Source organism: Sceloporus occidentalis, unplaced genomic scaffold (assembly GCF_023333645.1).
Source record: "Sceloporus occidentalis isolate IW3139 unplaced genomic scaffold, rSceOcc1.0.p SCAF_82, whole genome shotgun sequence".
NCBI classification, from domain to species: domain Eukaryota; kingdom Metazoa; phylum Chordata; class Lepidosauria; order Squamata; family Phrynosomatidae; genus Sceloporus; species Sceloporus occidentalis.
In genome coordinates this window covers 2218422-2225839 of record NW_028317062.1, presented here as the reverse complement: position 1 = coordinate 2225839, position 7418 = coordinate 2218422, and positions in this window count along the sequence as shown.

The following is a 7418-nucleotide window of genomic DNA, read 5'->3' as shown; positions in this document are numbered from 1 at the left end:
CGTCAACCCTGACAATAGGTAAAAGATCATTTAGCATGCAGCTCCTGAGGACATGAGGCTAATAGCTGATCTTGTTGAGTCTCTGTTAATTTGGATATATAAACACCGTAACATGGGTTTATTGCGTTTACCAAACTATAAGATTTTGGAAAGATGACATCACAACTCAGTGGCATTTGCATGTGCCGTTGGGGCAATACAGTGCTATACAGGATGATGTCAGCACCATGTACTCCACAACGCACAAGGAAGAAAAGGTTGACGCAGCATTTTAATCTAAAGTACATATAGATAAAAATATTCACACATTATGGTGTAGCACAATGCATGTTTGTATCAGAAACACGCACATCAAGTCTGTCGGCATGGTTTTGACTAAATTGGATGATAGAAAGCTATAGACATATGTGTGATATGGGAATTTAATATATGTAGCGGCCGATTTAAATGTCTCCTGCTTTTCATCCATTTAATTTTTTTCATTTTAATGTATTTAGCCTTCACATTTTCGTAATATTGTTAAGCATTTGACATCTGGAATGATGTTAACCTGTACATTTTTCTCCGAGGTCTATTCAGTAACCATATTCTTGGACTATTAAAATTTATATTTCTGTGTGGTAGGTTTAATTATGTCGGCAAAAAGTGCATCCTTGCCCATATTTAATAAGAGCAATTCTGTAGCAGACATGGTGTACTCGGTTCAAACAAAAATGTTGTTTTCTCTATCGGTTGCCCCACATTTCATATTTTGACCCAGAAACACTAACCCCACTGCTGCCTTCACGAGTAATGCTCTGCGGCTAATACGTAAACTTCCTTTTATGATTTGGTACCTTTTTAAGCTGTGATGTATTTATTCTGGCACGGTACCTTTTCCAGGATCATTGTTTTCTGATGGCTCATTTTCGACTGTTCCTGGTTTTCTTTGCCAAATGCTGCAGGCGGTTTAGGTGTCTCCTGGAGATTTTCTGTTAAAGGATGTGTTTGGGTAATCCGAGCGTGTGATTGCTAATGTGTTGCTATCTTAATTGTTTCAAAATGCCACATCACATAAGAGCGATAATGTACAAATATGCATGACTCGCATCAATACACAATGCAAACAGAAGTCAGTTTCGTTGTATGTATATAGTAGAGCAGCTGTGGACAGACCTGCCATTCCTAGATAATAATGTTTTTGGCACCCCTCCAGTTTGCCTATATGATCGGGCCTGCCCCGAAGGTGACATTCAGTTTGAATCATTAAGGTAGGGCAAATGTGTGTGTGTGTGTGTGTGTGTGTGTATATATATATATATATATATATATATATATATATATAATAGCATTATATTGTTTTGAATAGCTATAATCTTCCCAAATTAAAGATATCAGGTTGGCTTTAAACTTCTCCATTTACTCATCAAACACTGCTCCAAGACATTTAAATGGTTTGTCTAGAAATGTCCAATTTTTAGTTTCAATACACACAGTTAACTGCGGTTTAGGAGGCAACTAATCCAAATACAGACTTATTTTATTGAATTAGATGACCCTAATTACGCCATACTCCAATCAAATCTTTAGTGACTTGGTGAAACTTGTATTTTTTTACTTGGATGGCACAGTTCTCGAATGCTGCTTTGTTCAGGTTGCAGAGTCAATCATAGGGTTTGGTCACATGCAGTGGTCTGGTCACATGCAGTGTCTATGGAAACGCAATGATGTAACTATGACATTCTACATGACATTGTGTTCATGTTCCATCCACAGCTTCAGTTGACAGGCTTTTCCTAGAGCCAAGACACACACATAAAACTGCATAGCGGGATATACGTATAACTTCACAGTTATTCTTCAGCCTAGATCCTGAACAAGCAAAGAACTTCTTCTGTGAGGTATCCGTATCTTTTGTCTATGGGCCGTTGAAGTTGTGTGGAAGGGATTCCACCTTTTTCTTATTCTAATCTTTGTTTACACAATAACTGTATGGCAATTATTTAATGTATACATGCCATTTATGTGTTTAGAAGGACCATGTTACATAAAGAAAAATATAAATGCAGTGCATTTTATAACCTTCCTGTTCTGTTGGGCTTATTTCTCTTGCATGCTTTTACTGGCAAATGCCATCTATCAAAACTGGCATGATCTTCTTCATGAGGCTGACTTGGTACCTGTTTTTGTAGATGTTAAAGGGGTGGCTTACAATCACTGACAACTCCACTAAAGAACTTTTAATTAATAATGTGCATTCTTTAAAACTTAAAAACCTGTAGCTCTCCTCCTCCATGATACGCCGACTTTCATGGTGGGATAGGCATGAAGCTGAATTTAAGACAAGGCCAAGGACTGATTATGGTTTGAATCTTTACATCTGGGAAAATGGGCAGACTAGATAGGTTCTTATGTTCTATCCATTTTTTTATGTTTCTAAATATGTTTGTGCTTAATGACAAAGCCAATACATGTATGGGCTCAAAATGCATTGTTTTCAATGGGTTTAGGGACTGCCCATTGTTCTTAAGGGGTTAATAGTAACGGCTGATATTATTTGAGGTGCCTCATAGGACAGCAAGCTTTTTCTGTGGTTCTGTTTTAAATCTATGCTGAAGCTCTATAGAAACCTGCAAAACCATGAACAAATGAAATTATATGTATAGTAATAAGGAGGCACCTGGCCTTGAGCAAGTTTACTTAAAGGGCTCTATTTATGTAATGGGTGTAATGGGAACTGGTTAACTGCACAAACAATAAAGTACAAGTCCATTATGTCTAACTCAAATATTAACACAATTTAATCGGTTTAATCACTGCTTAATCCACCCTGTAATTTATATGTATCTCACAAATTGAACATATGCTTGATCCATGCTGTATTATGTTACAAAGTAAGGTGAAATTTAATAGAAGAAAAAAAAAATAAACATATATATATATATATATATATATATATATATATATAAATATATTCCTCCTGTATATAGTACATATAGGGAAAATGGACATGTTGGCATCAGTGCTTGCCGGATTTTGCCAGGACTTCAAAGATAAGCAGGAGAGGCCTTGTCGTAGACGCCTAATGCTCCATGGACATGAATGTTTTTCGCAAGCCTTGTAATGGACACTGTTTTGCATGTAAGACATTTTGCCTACTCGTGGTAAGGTTGAGTTAGCGCTCCTCCTAGAATATTTTAATACAAACACAGGAGGCATGATGAAGTCTGTATGGACTGAACAGAAAACGTGTTCATGTAATCATTGGGTATTTTGAGGCTGTATTTGGAAACTTTGCCGTCCATTGTCTGGTGCCATTGATATACAAGGAGTTGACGTAGTAACTTTCTTTGTCGCTTCTGTCGATGATAAGTGAGCCTTTGGACCTTTCCGCTGTCTTCTTTATCCAGTAGGTGTGGTGGAAATCTTACAACTTGTTGGTATTTTTATGACCATGACCTTTGAGCAGGGAGCTTAAATACTTTTGTGTGTGTGTGTGTAAACCATACTTTGTGTCTTTGCAACGATGGTCTACTCGGTCGCAAGAATCCCCATGGATGATGCCCCAGTATAGACCACCAAAAAGCAGCCACTGCATCCTATAGGTGCTGGGTAGTTTTGTATAGGGTATGTTCTTTATGTACCCAGAGATAGATCTGTACAAACAACAAGAGTGAGCTTTTGCTAGTTTAGAAAATAACCTTTTATTTTAACCAAAGCCACAACATTTCAAAAATAATTGGTGCTCTTAATGCAAGGCTTTACGAAATGTCATAATTTTTGTTATAGCATTTTTTTTCAGTATCCTATTATTCACATGATTTATTTATCTAACAAGGACAATTCAAATATGAGAACTATATATGTAGTAGATGGTGTTGCCATAATGTCTGGTTGAAACAGGATATACAGAGGTAAGGTCCTGAAGCCGCCTTGTAAATGCCCAGTGACGTGGAAAACAAACTATCCTTTGATAAATACTGCTCCTTTTTTTGTTTAAATACCGTATTTGCTCGATTTATAAGACGACCCTGATTATAAGACGACCCCCCAAAATCTGAATATTAACTTAGGAAAAAAAGAAAAAGCCTGAATATAAGACGACCCTAAAGGAAAAAAGTTTTACCAGTAAATGTTAATTCATGTAAACTATTTTTTTTAATAAAAGCTATGATTGAGAAAAATATTTTTTTTGTTTTTATTTCTTGTATTTTCCAACCTGTCCCCCAGTTACGCACATCTGCCCCCAGGCTTGCCACTCCAATATGGCACTGTGGCCCATGATATGCCTTTTAACCCTCTATATGCCACTGTGCCCCATGGTATGCCTTTTGACCCCCTATGTGCCACTCTGCCTCCAGAAATGCCTTATACCCCTATATCCCATTCTGGCATTTAGGGGGTTAAAATGCATATTATGGGGCAGAGTGGCATATAGGGAGGTATAAGGCATTTCAGGAGGCAGAGTGGCATTAAGGGAGTTAAAAGGCATTGTATAGAGCACTCTGCCTCCAGAAATGCCTTATACCCCTATATGCCACTCTGGCATTTAGGGGGTTAAAATGCATATTATGGGGCAGAGTGGCATATAGGTGTATAAGGCATTTCAGGAGGCAGAGTGCTCTATTAAATGCCCCCTTAACGCCACTCCAGAAATGCCCTATGCCCCCATTTAACACACACACACACACACACACACACCCTATACCCCCATTTAACTAACACACACACACACTCTCCCCTCCCCTCCCCTCTCAGCCCTCTCTTACCGGTGCTTCCAGCCGGGGCAGCGGGTTGACGTCGCCTTCTGCTGCAGCCGGAAGGAGGTGGAGTTGGCAGCGGGGGTTTGTATCCGTCCGTCGCGTATACTTTCCCCGGCTGTCAGAGATCAGAGTTCCCCGCACCGGTGCGGGGAACTCTGATCTCTGACAGTCGGGGAAGGTTTGCGCGACGGACGCAGACAACCCCCGCTGCTAGCCACACCTCCTTCCGGCTGCAGCGGACGTTGTCTACGCGGATCGCGTAGACGTCAACCCGCTGCCCCGGCAATACAGCAGGAAGCACCGGTAAGTGTGTGTATGATGGGGGGGGGGGGGGTGAGACAGGAGGATCCAGGTCCCCTGCAGCGGTGCGGGGGATCTGGATCTTAGTCTCCTAATCAGACTCTATTTGAGGTCTGATTAGAAGACGACCCCGATTAGAAGACGAGGGGTATTTTTCAGAGCATTTGCTCTGAAAAAAACCTCGTCTTATAATCGAGCAAATACGGTAACTAGGGGAACATCATTACTGGCGGTTGTTCTGCTTTGCCAAACTGTGCAAGATTTAATTGATTGGAATATTGTTGAATGTGTTTACTATACCATCGTGGCTTTATATAATTAACCTGTATGGCAAAATATTACTTCTAAACTGGACCAAGGCATAATAACAGAAGTGAGACACAAAAAAGTTCTGGTACACTATTTATTTATTTTTAGGTTTTTGGGTTTTTTTTTCACCTTTTGTATTCTTGCTTGCTTTTGCAAATAGTGAAGGGCTTTCAAAAAGTGGAATCGGACACCATCCATTAATACTAGCTTTCCTGGCGCAGTTCTAAGAAAAAGAGAAAAGCTTGGCCCTATCCACTCGAGCTAGAGAAGTTAGTCTTTGTCTTTATAAACCCAGAGGTCACTACCTTTAGAAGTACAAGATGCTGCGTTGGATGGTGATCAGCCCAACAATCCACTTGCTGTAGGCAAGTTAACCTTTCTATCTTTCAAGGACAACAGTTTTCAAGATAAGATTGTCTTGGGACTAGTAACTCACAGGTATTAGTGCTCTTGGAACACAAGAATGCATAACAGGGACCCTGGTGAGCTTTAAAGGGAAACATTGTGGGTTTCACAACTTGTAACATAACTTTATTCACTAAAATTTCTAAATAGGTAATTATTTATTACGGTTTTTGTATTTACTATTTTACCTCCGGGATCCATAGTAGATGGTGGGAACACCAATAGTGTCTTATACATGTTCTTTTCATTTCTGATCACCTTCCTTTCCAAAAACTGCCTGAACCAATCTTTATGTTATCAATATGGGAGAGATAACTTAATAGTCTGCAAGAAGGCATCACATAAATTTAAAGGAATCTCTTAGCTATATATGTATTAAAGTGCATATGCTTTTTTTTTTTTTTTTATCTCTGGGATATGCAATAACTTAACCCAATGAAGCCATATATATTGGCCCTTCTATGAATACTTAAAACATTTTGTGCGAATGTTGCAGAACTGAGTAGTATTAAAATATTAGTAATGATGTAACATATTGATTATTGCATGTGAACAATCTGCCAGTTTGTCACCACAAATGTTATTGCTTCTAGTTTTTAAAATGCCAAAGCTTGGTAATTTTGCTTTACTGTTTGCCATAATATTTAGCTTTTATTGTCCCATTCAATATAGTGGCCCAAAACAGACATTTTACAGATAAGTGTTATCACCACGCTATCCAGAAGAATCGGCATAGAAAACCAATAAGTAAAACACCAAAAAGTCCACAGAAACGCCATGGTATAAATGTGACCCCATGTTTATGCAACATTTGCTGGTCATACTGCATGTAAAGCACTGGTGTAACGGAGTGTCCAGCGGGCCCCCCCACACCAGCTCTTCCAACCCCTGCCACCTGGGCCAGGCTAGGTATGACAGGATATGATGTCATTTAACAGCGCTTACACAAAGCAGTGTGTGAGGAACACGTGGCAGGTAGGCAAGTATGTTTGTAAATAAGTATGTTATGTGTGAGGAAGGCAGTTGTGATGATAGTAAGGATGTTTTTGTTAGTGTCTGTCATGGTGAGAATGTGTTTTGTTTTTTTTTTTGTTTTTTTTTTTCTTGTGCATATATTAGTTACTGGGGCGGCCAAGGGTTCACTCGACATTACCCGCCCCCGGGACAGAAAGTGCCAGTCGTCCCCTAAAATGTGTGTGTAAGTATGATAGTGTATGTAAATATTTTAGTGTGTGTAAGCATGTTATTATGTTACTGTGTGTAGGAGGTGCTTGAGTGACCTGGCAGGGGGACCCCAGCATTATGTGTTACCCCACTTATGTAAAACACATGCATGAAGTTGAATTAACTAATATCAAGCTCATGTAAAATTTAAAATAAGAACAGCCCAGGGGGCAATTGTCCTTGTACCCTCTTGGCAGTCCTCGTACAGAGAGCAAGATGAGCATTTGAATGAAATGGTGTTAAGGTACTGTTGTGGTGTTGCCTACTCGGTGATGTTTTAAGTCTTTTTAAGGTACTGTATGAATACACCCTTTTACAATTACTTGGCATCAAATACTGTTTTTTAAATGACTTATGACCCTATTGGGCTGTCTAAGGTTCATTATATAAATATTGTTTCGGTAAGAGTACACACCTAGTCAACCAGTAACTTATTGT